We start from the raw sequence: 13,908 nt of genomic DNA, 5'->3' as shown, positions 1-13,908 counted from the left end.
CTCTCAAACGTGATATTAAATAACTCTGTGAAGGAGCTATATAAAGAGTAACAGATACAAATGTATTATTATATTTTAACCACCTACAAAAGCTAAGCCAACTATTGCTGTTTTTTCCCAGGCCCGTGGTGGAAATTGCGGGAGCAGCCATGGTGTCACAGAGAACAGCTGTGGTGCATTGTAGCAGAAGAAGGAATGAGACAGGGCATAGCTGCAACCGTACGTATCACAGAAAAATGCTCTCTCTGGGTCCTACTGACTAAAAAAATGATTCTTTAAAGGAATAATAAGCTATCATCAATCTATATAAGACAGGTTTCTTTCGTTTTTTTTTCATTCTGAAATATAAACATAAAATCTTCTAGATGTGTGTAGGCACACGTAGAGAAACAAAAGCAATTTGTGCTCATTTCTTGCTTTTGATGAAAAAAATAATTGAAATTACTCCTGGAGTTACAGGAAAAAGGTTCCTGTGCATCACATACACCAACCTGCTATAGCCTGGAACAGAGATGATGCCCAGTGCTCGCCTGTTGCTGAGGTGGAGGTCCTTTTCCACAGCTGACAAAGCACATGAGTACATCACCTGCTTACAAAACGATGTCCCTGTTGCAAGTCTGCTCAAATGCAGCATAAATACAGTTCCAAAAGGAGTCCCGGGCTATGGGCACGACCAGACTGCAGCAACAGTAAGGAGGAATGGCACATGCTCCATGGCTGTTTCAACACCTTCTACTCTCTACAAATCACTGCATTGCCAGTCTCTTCTCTGGTCCCCCAAAGGCAGTCTAATACAGTCCCAGTGCTTCACTGGCTAATATGGGGACAGAATTAAGTAAGCCATGTTTGCGGAGAAGAGAGAAGCAAGATGCCATTCCTATATTTGCACTGTGAGCTGATCAAGCAAGTGGAGAGAATGCCACCACAAAGCTGCTCTGAACTGCAGATCCCTTCCAAAGTCAAACTTTTGAGACCTTTTATGCTTCTCCTTTGCTTCTGCTGGGACTAGAAATTGACTCAGAGTAACTTTTACTACGATTTAAATTAAATGCATCTATTTCAAATTCAATGTCAAATGGGGCAGCTAAAATAAGTAAAATCAGAATAAATAGAAGTTAACATTTGTACTGCCAATGCAAATACACATTTTCTTTTTTAACAGTTCAACCATACAACCTATTCAGCAAAACACTCACTTCCTAAACCTTGTTGAAATGAACAGTATTTAAGTACATATGCCTAAAGTTAGGTATTTGTTGGCTAATATTTACCTAGGTTCAGGTAAGTATTGGGGTTTGCCCAATAGCTCAGCACGTAACATACACATGACATGACTTCAGTTCTCTAATAATTAAGCATCTAGTCCAGGTTATTTCATTTTGTAAAGCTGTGGGATCTTTCCAGATGCATACAGCAGCCATTTTCAGAGGCAGTCAGAACGAGATCCAGGTGCACATCAATACCCCTCTGCATACTAGTTTTGACTGGAGGTTAGTTATGCCCCCCGCAGAGAGCAGAAGACAAGTTCTGCAGTCAGTACAGCAAAACGACAAGGCCCACCTCACAGCCCAGCACACCCAGCATCTGCCCCTCAAATTAGATTTGGCTGGAGACACCTCTCGTACCTGCGTGCCCCTGTCCCTCTCCATTGTGGACAGATAACAACTCCAATCACAATGGTTATGTGCGATGCTTCTCATTCACCGTGTGGGAGAACAGGATTTTAGTGCTGGTTTAAGGAATAAAAGATTTAGAAATCTTCTTCTACAGTTCAGAAAAAAGCTTATTTTAAAACAGGAAGCTATGTGTCGAACTACATCAACTGTGTTGTTGCTGTTTAGATGAAGGGATGCAGGAGCCAAGTTTAGACTGGGTTTGGTGTTTTTTTGCTGAAAAAGTCCCGACACTGTGCAAAAATTGAAGTTAAGACAGATAACCCCACCTATACACTTACATTTACAACTGTTTGTATTTCATATATAAAGATATATCCAGACAGATTTGGATTTCAGTTTTGCTATACGATATGTTTACAGGTTCTGCACTATTCAATACAGCAAAAAAAGCAAAAATTAGAGTTCATCAAGTCAGTCACTGAATGAAAGTGTGAGCATATAATTTCATTTCTTCTCTTTTCTCTGGCTGGTTTCAGTACACTGAGACAGTTTCACATGTTCTTTGGCCTCCTAAAATGGCTTCGATATAACCTGACACAGACAATTTCAGTCTAACAATAAAGAAAATCAAAATCCATAATATGCAGAATCATTCAGAGCTGCTGGGATTTAAAAATCCCATGCCCTTTAAGGAACTTTCAAAATAAATGAAATGCTTTATTAATTCTAACAGCTTAATGTACAGAGCTAATAGAGGTGTAGTCCATTCATCGTAAAAATCTTTGTCTTCCCCCATAATACATTAATTTCTTTATACAGACAGATTGTGTGGCTATGTTTGTATGACACTTTTTTTCCCCACTCAGATCAATCCTAAGACCTCTGAACTAAAGAAAATCATCTTTCTAAATGGAATACTAATTTTAGCTAAGCTGCTTTTGAAGACTATGCTCTTTCAAAAAAAGCCAAAGCTCCGTACAAAAGGTAGGGAGAAGAGGAAGAGTGTAGCTGATGAAATGCAAATGAGGCTTTTCTCAGACAGCTGGCTGCTTTGGGATGACATGTGTGATGAATGGCTCTTAAAACATGAGCAGGCATCAAGCTCCAATTCAGTGTCAGACTGGCAAAACCAGCAGCATTACTGGATGCTTCCTTTAATTAATGCAACACTTCTGCATTAGTCCGGACACTGCCGATAAATGGGAAAGAACTGATATCAGTGGTAATATCAGAAATCTTTCAACCTTGAAGCTGGGATGCATTAGCCAAAAGCTGCGGTATCGTAAAAGGTTTAATTGTATTTGTAATGTACCAGTGCACCATGACAAAAATAGGAGATAGTGTAGGCAGGACAGAGTAAGCCAGTGATAAATGAGTGTGAGTGAGCGATTATAAAGCAAGAAGGAGTGTGAAAACAGACAATAGACAGTGAAGGGGAAGGGGGCAGGGAATGGGGGGTTATGATAGCAACAGCTACTCTAACGTGAGAAGTAGGTAATGAGAGAAACCTGGTTATAGTTTTGAGCAGGGCTACAAGCACAAAGCAGTTTAACATAAATCTTTCCTCCTAAATAGGTTTCATTGACAAAAGTGAGATTTACCACTGCGTCTACTCATAGCAGGACTTCATGGGGAAGGCTTTTCTACCCAGTTATCTACTACAAAGCCTTACAACTCACTAAATCAAAGACACAGCACAAGGTTTTCTATTAATTGCATACCAAAGTAATAGGATACACACAGTGGTCGTCCATTGTGCTTAAAATTATGTTTTCTGCCACAACATACCATAAAACTCCCATGCAATTTTTATGCTGTCACATAGGCACCAAGTATCAGTATGTGGTAGTAATAACAGCTTTCTTGAGATTATTTGAAAATATAGACTAACCTTCCACTGGAAGTATAAGAGCCTATCACACAGAAAGGCTATAAAGAATTCAGGTACAAAGTATTCATGTTTTGTGATTGCCATCAGTTGCAAACATTTCTAAAGAGTCCCTCTTCTTAGCATGTAGGCTAAGGCACATAATTAAGATTAACAAGTTCTGGTGAGGTTCTTGAAAATGGCCTGTGCTTAGTGTTTCTGAGAAAGGTGAAGTATTCCCGTAATGTACTCAAAGTGATTTGCTGTTCCTTGATGACACCTTTATTCATGTGGTGGCCTTTTGAAACCATTCCAGTTGTTCTCTCCCTTTCTCATGCACACACAAAACGTATTTACTGTGCACTGAGTATTGACTGTGTGGTTTCATAACTGGATTTTTTTTTTCTCTTTTTAATTAAACTTTGTTCTATGAAGCTCCCCCAAAAATAAATCTGTTGCTTTTTAAGATGAACACCAAGATGAATTATTGTCAATGCATATTTACATACTTGCAGAAAGAGCAGGGGAAGAGAGAGGTATTGGAGAAGGCTAAAACATTTTCAGACATCAAAGTCAGATTCTGGAAATACATACTACAATATACAGAGGATTTTATTGACCACAGCACAGGAAAAAAAATGTTATTTTTTAGTATTTGTGTGTATGCTTTTCTTATTGTATTAGAACACAGGTGACAGACAGTTTATCAGTTAGGAAAGCACCTGCGGTTAAGAGCAGATATATCTACATATATGTATCTGCTTCCCTGAACTGAGGGTAAAGACATTAGAACATCCTTTTAAACTTTTTTTCCAACTGTAGCATGCTTTCTTAAACATAAAAGACTCTAGAAAAAAAAAATCAAAATATGGATACTTAAGTGATTCTTCTACTACTTTTCTGAATCGTTTTCCTTGTTAAAATATTTCTGCATTAAAATTATTATGCACATACATATTTTGATACTAATGCAAATGTCTGAATAGAAGGAAAGCTGGCCAGGGTTACGGCCTAAAAGGTTTGCCCAGAAGAGAAGGGGGATAAGAAGTTAACATTTTTGTTTCTTGCTTGATACATCAGTTGTGCTAAATCTCTTAGGTCTGTCTTTAAATTCTGTGTCTTGTGGGTAAAAGAACAACTACCATGGTTCCAAAATACCAATGTATCTTCAGAAACTAAATTGGAAACTAGCTTGATATTGATTAGTAAAGCAGTCGAACAGGGAAGAGGATCAAAGGGGTTGGGATCAAATCATTTTTTTGCTAAGACATCTCCAAATAAATAAATAAAAAACCAAAAAAACCCCACAAACAAACAACCCCCCCAAAAAAAAAAACACAAAGCAAAATGACGAAAATGAACCAAACAAAAAAACCCAAACCCACAGACTTCATAAATTAACAGATTTTACACAGATGCTCCTTAGTAGCTATATTTTCAGACTAATAACTTGACATAGAACTGACAACAGTGATGTTAATGTTTACCTCGTGCCTCTTTATTTCGAAGGCCCAGTAGCTATCCCAGCAAAGTGTCTTTATCACATCAGAAACTTTCCCAGTGAGGTAGGCAAGGCATCAGTCTACTTAGCTTCACAATTTTGCAGGAGAAAACTCCATTATAATAGATTGAATTAATTCCAGTGTTTCTGGAATTTTGACAGTAGTGATGAAACAGGGGAAATATAAAGACAGTCTTGACCAAGCTTGTCTCAAAGTTAGCAAGCAGTACTTACTGTAACGCACACCTATTCAGATGGTCTGTTTTCATTCTTAACTCCCCATGGTCCTGTAATTTAGTTTATCTCCTATATTATTTACAAAGTGCTTTACCACAGGGTAAAGAGGCTATGATCCAACCATTCTCTTCAGCCTACAGTCAGGAAGACCATTTACTGCTCCTTTCTCTCCCTCACTTGTCTAATATTTACCGTTCAGGACAAAGCATTCATTTCCACTAAATGAGAGATGCCATCAGATGCGAAAGCTTCATGCTCAACCAGGATCAGATAATGATATGCTTACTCATGCTTACTACATTAAGAAGTTTTAATAGGACTACGTGAGGATCAGGTGCTAATGGCTGGAACAGTATCAGATTGCAGTCCATAATCTGGCTCACTCCCTCTGCAGAGCAGCTATTCAGTGCTGATGACTGAATCCTATCCATCTCTGAAAATTCAGGAAGGCAAAATAGCATAGGAACAGAATTTTACAGGTCCCTGACTGTATGGCTGCACAGCCAGGGGAAAGCTATCAGGTAATTGTCACCGCACTCTGTGGTGGCTGGGGCACTGGCTGTGCAGATAGCTCCTAACAGTCCCCCATTGTGCTCCTCCCTCATGGGATTTCACTTGGACAGCATTTTCCACTAATGGATGCTGGTCATGAACAAAGAGCTATAAATCACTTTGGCCAAGGTAACCCAAAGACATGTGCCAAATTCTAGTGTCAAACTGTCTAACACGCATTTCCTAATAAATAGAAATGGTTTTTAGCAGAAAACAACCAGCAACATCGGTTAGGATGAAATCATCCAACCGCAAAGACAAACCCAGATGGCTCTGGATTTTCTGGTAGAGTCCAGAGCTCCAGTGATCTGCTGCAGTAAACCCAGATCCAAGAAGCACAGAGGGATACATGCCGTTCTGCTAGAAAAGCCACAGGAGTGTGATCAAGTACAAAAAACTCTGATGAAAGTGAAACATCCTAAAGATGAAGTGTTTATAGCAAAGATTTTGATGTAACAATTCCATGCAGAAACCATATATATATATATATAAAATATAATATAAATAATATATATATATATATAATATATGTTTTAAGTAATAAGTAACTTTTAGACTTTGCTTTCATCATTGACCAGTGTCCCTAGTTCCCTGGGATCTCATTGTAAGATGTAAAGATGATCTTTATAACCCAGGTATATGACCTATAATACTCAATACTGGCAAGAGGCCACGAGTCCAACTTAAGTAAGTTTCTAAGAATGTAGAATCTGATAATTGTGGGCTGAAATAATTTTGGGGCAGAAGTTTTGAAGAAAAGCTTCAGAGATTATTATGAAAGCAGATGCTTGAAAACAGACATTTTCCTGTCTTCCTAAGAATTATAAGCCAGGCACCGAATCAAGGAGCTGGCCCTGTTTTCCTTGTACCACTGACTAACACAAGATAAAAAGCAAAAGCAATGTGGTAGTTTTTTAGGTCACAACAGTTTTGGGGTTTTGTATATTTTATATTTCAGACACAATCGATTTTGGAATCATTGCAAATGGAGTCTGCATTTGGATAGCTGATGACACAGCAAGCTACACTTCAGCTGGAGCTTTGTTATGAACATTTTTCATGGAGTAATGGACACACTAGAAACCTTTTTAGCAAAAAGGAGGCAGAGGGAAGTATAACTGAATGCCTAAAACTCCTTTAGCAGGAATATAGTAATTGATAAATCCTCTGGAGCAGATGGTCTTCTAGCTGATTTAAGAGATATGAGGTCCCTGGGAGCAATTGCTCCTGAAACATCAACAACTAATTCCCATTCTTCACATGTTCCAAACTCTGTATTCTCTGGAATGCTGCTAATTGTTTTACTTTGGCTCTGTCCTCAAGAGAAACCTAAATAATTTTATTTCACAACCAGTTTATTCATAATCACTGGAACAACTGAATTTTGTATCAGAAACTACATTTTCTATGTTCTACTTATTGACCATTTTACATGCTTGGGTAATCACATCGAAATTATTTTGAAGGAAATCAGAGAAATACGCCACGGTTGAATCACTTGTGTAATGCACAGATGATTTCACGCTCCCAGAAGAAATTAGTCAGGGCAGATATGAGGTGTGTACTGCAGAAGGTGATGTGAGTCAGAGGACAGAAATGGAAACCAGAAAGCCTGGTGCTTGGCCTATGGCTACTCAATTCACTTCTTTATAGACATTTTTATTTAGATCGTAAGCTCTATTTTGGACAATGTCTATTTCCTGCCATGTGTTCACTCAATGCTTCCCACAGTGCTGTCCTTAAATCAGATCTCTGGATCCCATTGAAATACAAATAAAAAAGATCATAAAACACAACATCGGTGACAATGTTACCACAATTTATTGTAATTTTCCCTTTCTGCGTGGCTTGAAAATGTCCTATATTAAGATTTGGGCATAAAACCTCCCCACACTTTTGTGAGAGGACAGCATGAAAAAATCAACCCTTTTTACTACAGTTATAGTTTAATCAAACCCAAAAAACTATGGAAATCAACACTCAATTAGATGGGGGTTTTTTTGGGTTTTTTTTTTTTTTTTTTTGGCCATTACCCTAGTCCCTCCTGAGCAAATAAGAAGCACAAACCAACAGGAAATCAAATACGATATGGGTAGTTTACTTGGTTTAGTTAACAAAATACCTTTAGCCTTCTAAGAGAATTCTTATCATCAAGATTGCTGCTGTTGTTATTTTTCTTTTACAAACTTATTTTGACATGACATTACCTAACAGGCAGCACTTGCAAAAAAAAATAAAAAAAATTATAAATCATCTTTAACATGATAGTTTCACACCTTGCTTAGCATAAACCCCACTGTGTTATCATAATACTACTCCATCCATTCTAGGACTAATCCATCTGCATTGTACATCACTGCATTATATGCATCATTACACTGTAACTGTAAAGGTGTGATAAGACCTAAACATCTTCATAACAATTTCAAGTTTGTGGATATGTAAGATGTAAGTGTCAATAACACCACATATTCAGTTTAAATAAAAGCCTGGTTTAGGAAAACAACAAACATTGATTGTGCCTACTTTCCAGTTTTTCTTTTGTTTTTGCCTCAGGTCTTGGCTAAGTCCTTATTCCAGTCACAGTTAATTGGAACTAAGTGGAAAAAAATCAGCATTTTTCTGCATTTTTTTCTCCCAGGATTTTTGGAATCCCAAAATTTAAAGGTCAAAGAAATGCAAAAGCTCAGAAGAGAAAATCATTGCTCAGTTGAGATGATCTGCCAATGCACAACGACTTATCTAAGAACAGAATATTTAAAAATTTGTCAGCTTTTAGCAAATGCCTTATTCATTGCAAGACTGAATTACATGGGGTTTTTTATCAATTAAGAGAGAAGCACTACTCCAAAGAGAAATCCCATTTCCTTTGATTCGTTATCCAAATAATTAAAAATTCAGAAAGTCTGGCCTCTGATTATTTTCTATGGCATATCTGACAGCTGGCTTAGACTGAGAAAATCCTGGGGAAGAATCTTACTCAGTCTTGAGGAAATCTCTAAAGGCTCCAAAACATTCAGCAGCCCTCAACTGTTCTCTCCTTTCCCTTTGCTCAAGGGTGAAGCTGCAGTGGTTGGAGTAGATGCACTGCTGGGGTACATCTACCTCAATTAACTCCTTAGCTGTTATTCTGACCATCTAGCAAGATGGATGAACGTTATACATCACCTCACCACCTTCAGTTGTTCACCCCATTAGAGCAGAGCAGACGAATATAGACAAATGATTTATTCATCAAAAAAGAACAGGTTCAGCTGACCTGAAAAATACTCGCAAAACTGGGTCAAATCCATCAAAAGGTTTCTACTGGATTTCTCAGACACACACACACAAATTGCCTGTAAAAACTATAAGGCCTGGGACTCACCTTTTGTAAGTACTGCGGTTGGGGCAATCACGGAGGAAATGGGAGCCTTCAAAGGTCATTTTTTTCATCTGCTTGGACCCATATCTGCTGATCCTGGCAGGCCCAAGCCACCATGTTTCATGGTCTCTCACAACAATCCCCTTGCTACAGCTGTCCTAGATGGTGTGAGGTAATAACATGTTTATTTGGGACAAGAGAAATGAAAATAACTCTCTCAGCAATGATGAGTGACCCCAGAGACAGACGTGCTGAAATGTCAGTGCCCCAAGACTGAAGTCAATGAACTGGTGTCTCCTACTTCTGAACTACCTCAGCTTCAGGCTGCAAAGCTTCCTACAGCTTTGTCAGAGCACCTACATACATGTCTTTACCACTGCTGGTTAGCATTAATTAAGGGTTCCCTGCATAGGATCGAAATATTTGCTCTGAGTCAACAGAAAGGGTTTGATTGATCCAGAAAATGTTAAGGAAGAGAGCTGGAAGAGGAAAAGTTCACATCAGTGAGAAAAAAACCCAACAACATCTCTCTTCAAAATGTCCACATGGCAGGTCAGCGGGCAAAACAGTACATCATTAGTTCTCTCCTGTCCCTTACTGACTTGCTCTGGTGAAGGGCAGGTGCCCCCCTTGCACAACAACGCCGAGAACACTTCCCACGCACCCTTATTCCCTTGAATGCCAGGTAGATTGGATTCTGATTCAAACTAATTTGTTCACTGGTAATGAGCTGTGATACTATCACCTAAATATAGAAATAAGTGTTCAGTGAAGATTTTAATAAATGCAGGAGTGGAAAAAAGTATCTCTTACCTAGCCATAGCCCTTGTGAAAAACTAGAGATCTAATAATGGAAGTTGTTTCTTCTAATGCTTCTAATGAGATCATATTAATAGCTTTCAATCAAATTAACTGCCTGATGCTGAATAGCCACTGACTCAGATCCCACGGTCATTTTTATTCTTTTTTATTCTTTTTCCAGTAGGACATCTGGTGCATTGACACTTTAAGGACTGCCTTCCTGAAATAAGGCTAGGCTAACAAATCCTATTTAGATTGCCATCACTAAAAAGCAGTAAATTCTCAAACGTTTTTCACAGGACAAGGAAGGACTTCAGTTCTTTTGACAAAGTGTTAGAAGTCTACAAAATGCTGTCCTATAGGAAGATCATAACAGATTCTGCCAGTCATTCCCAGAAGTATGGAAATTGTTCTCTGTGCTATAAAAATAACTGAAAATGTTCACTGTCATTCTGTGCCTATGAACTTTTTTTGCAAAATGTTTCTAAGCTCCACAGTATCATTTGGAAGTAGTCACAAGTTTGGGCAAGTCTGCCTGCATAGGCCATAAAAGACTGGAAATAAGACATGAAAAATTATGCCGGTGGTGCTAGACTGTCAATGATGAATGACAAAAATAAAGATAAATGATTCATGGTTCATAGCTTGTCTTTTTTCTTCAGCTGAGTCCCAAGTCGTACGTTCATCTGAAATCTGCATATCACTAACGGCCAGTATTTGAAGTATATGGTGTTCACAGCATTATGAACATGACAAAAAAATTACCAGGTATTTATGTGCTTTTCTGAGTAAGAATGGGCACAAGCATGCGACCTACTGTTCACAAATACTTTGTGAACTTGTATAAAACTTTAAAATGACTTGTCATTCTGCTTCTTGCAGTTCTACAACTTAATATCCAGACAAAACAGCTCATTTGTTTTCTTCATCCATCCAAAGAAGTCTGCCCTGTAATACCTTCTAACATTTTTTATTCACACTTCCTCCCTTTCATTTTGATGTTGGTTAGGAACTTAACAAGAACTGTAAATCAAGTCATTTCTTACGTGTTTTTACTCGGAAGTTTTAAATCAAGATCAGTGTGTTATTATGATAGACAGTTGCAAAAGGAAGTGTACGCCCAAAATTTCACTGATTTATGATACGTTTAAGAGAAATCAAGGAAAACAAAAGGAGTGCTGTAATAGCAATGTTAACTACGCAGTTGCCTCAGCCAGTCAGTGCCAATTTAGCCAGTTTGGTATTCCCGCCTTGTTTTTCACCAGTTCCTATTCCCTCTCTCTCCAAATATTTCACCACGTTTCCTTCTTGATCCCTGTTTTACAGAACAACAAACAAATAAACAAACAAAACCTCACCAAAAACCTCTATAGTCTTCTGTAGAGATTTAAAAATTTAGGTAATTTCTAATTCCCTAATAAACCTGGGGAAACCATACTCAGGAAAACTTGATTTTCACTGTGAATAATGGTTTCTTTAATCAAAATGAAAAGGTGGTAATAAAAAAGAAATATTATTCACTGAAGTCCAGAATGTATAAATTTGAAAAGCAATAGTATTCTTTTTTTGCATAAACCCCTCATATTTATAATCTCAAGATTATATTCTTTATAATTTTTATAGCCTTAATTTTGTAAGTCAGATTCTGACAGAATTGAGCTGATTTTGAGAAGAGAAAATTCCTCAGCAAGACTTCTTCTGTAACTTTCAGCTCACAAGATGACTTTTCTCTGGTTGAGGAGACTATATTGGAACAAAACCAAGCTTTTCAGAGTCTTCAAGGCGTATTCACAAAGACACCTAGACAGTGGCAGCTCCGTTCTGTTCCTGCACTCCCTGTTTATCAACAGACCCTGTTGTGTAATATTGTACAAGTTTGTATTTCCATATATATAGGCCCTGATTCTGCAATCAGATCCATTTGGACAAAAGCTCTTTGTCTGTGGAGAATACTCATGATTTCGAAGTATGGCCATCTGTTCTGAGACTTTAAAACTAAGGCTGCATGACAATAACTGTTTTTTTCTGACAACAGAAACGCTGCACAATGCTTATTACTTATTGTACGTTGCTATTGTAGAAGTTGCGGCTGAGTTGCATTTTTATTTTGTACAAGAAGTACGGGGTGAGAGACTTGACAAAAAATGTTGCAGGTAGTTGAAGAGTGCAAATGCTCTATACCAAGAAACTACTGATCGCATCTGGTCGTATTGTAGTTACTATGCAGCAGAAGCAGACATAGATGTCGACAGGTTTATGTTATTTCTAGTTCAAACAATGTTCATTACTGCCCTCCTCCCTTCCATATACATATCCATATGCCCTGTTTCTGAGTTCGTGTTTCTTTTTTCTTTTTTTTTTTTTGTTTTTTTTTTGGACAGCTGCATGGTGAATTAACACACATCTAGTGTATGGACATCATGCAGCTCTACTGTTGCATAATCTCCTTCTCCCAGGTGGTATTAATAATCATTAGTGTGTTGTATTGAATAACAAAAGAAAATCCATAAAGAAAATCCGAGAAATTAAGTTTGGGGTTGATTTCCAAGTAAATCATAATCTATACTGAAAATGCTTCATCCAAAGATAATTGGTAATTATTTTTTTTTAAATGAAGTGAGAAACTGAATGACCACGAACAATAAAAATATTCTCAAGCTTCATCACAAATGGTTCATTTCTGGTCAAGATGAAGGCCTTTATCAGTCAAGCTCTCTGAAGCTCCTGTTTGCATCTGTGTAGCACTAAAAGGAAAGAAGAAGCCTGCACTTTTAAGTGTATTTCTCATTACCCTCCCAAGAGTGTTTTAGCTTTATTTTGTAGCTGTGCTAAATAAGCAAGGGCTGCAAAAGGAATGTAACTTATTGCTTAAAGCAAAAATATGACCAATTTTGCTTCTGCAAGCAACTCCTTTTTTATAACTAACCAAAATAAGGATGTAGCTCATCATTTGTAGAATCTACTACTATGGTCAGAGATTCAGACTTACTGTAAGCAAAAGAATGAGGTTTTTTCCACATTACTTTCAACTGACTGAGCAGCAGAGTCTCTTGGTTCAGCCATGTAGAGAGAAATCATTTTGAAACATAGCGTGGGAGTTTTCACAAATAATGTAAGTCACAGAGGCAAAAGTAAGAAGAATTATTTTCTTTCATTTTTCAAGTGTTGCCATTCAGCAGAAAAGATCTGAGCAAATTATTACTAAAATGATGGGATAACCGATGAATTATTTTTTTCAGATTTCAAAACCTATGTTGGAGAAGCAGGCTCTGATTCACAAGGTTGTGTCAGTAGCTTCAGTTTTTATCATCTGATTTGTTACACTCTCATCAGCAAAGCGCTTTAGCATATGGCTGATTTGAAGGCTTTGTTCAACTCTGCTAGAATCAACAGAACATACCTCATGCGTAAGGATATTAGTGAGGGGAGATGGACTTAAGCATGCACTTAAATGGCCTTACTGAATCAGGGTGTAGACAATTTAATCTGCGCAGGCAGGCCTCAGTAAGCACGAAACCTCCCTGATGTCAATAAGGTTTTCTATGAGCAGACCACAAAATGAGAGCTCCATTTAGTAGGTGGACAAAAGCTTTCAGATTTATGCAGCTTTTAGCTAACAAAGGAAAAAACAACAAAGCACAACAGACATAAAAAACTGTATCCTTTATGCAGTTATATATATATATATATTTAAATATTGTATATAAATGCAAGGAGTGTTACATCTGCTGGCAGAAATGTGACTATTAAAGCCACCCACTAAGAGAACTTAAGCAAAGTTAGGTGATGAATTGCAAGCAGCTGCATCTTTACTGCACAGTCAGGATTTTATAATAAACCTGTAGGTAATGTTTCTTTGCCTAATATTCTTAATCAGCTAAAAAAAAAAAAAAAAAAAAAAAAAAAGGTCTTCTTGGGAGAACCTCAAGAATATGCACTAAAGACTAAGTCCTACAGGGAATTAAAGAAG

Source organism: Falco punctatus (genome assembly GCF_963210335.1).
Source record: "Falco punctatus genome assembly, chromosome: 2".
In the NCBI taxonomy this organism is placed as follows: Eukaryota; Metazoa; Chordata; class Aves; order Falconiformes; family Falconidae; genus Falco; species Falco punctatus.
The sequence above is the reverse complement of the archived record's forward strand: the minus strand, read 5'-3'. Positions refer to the sequence as shown.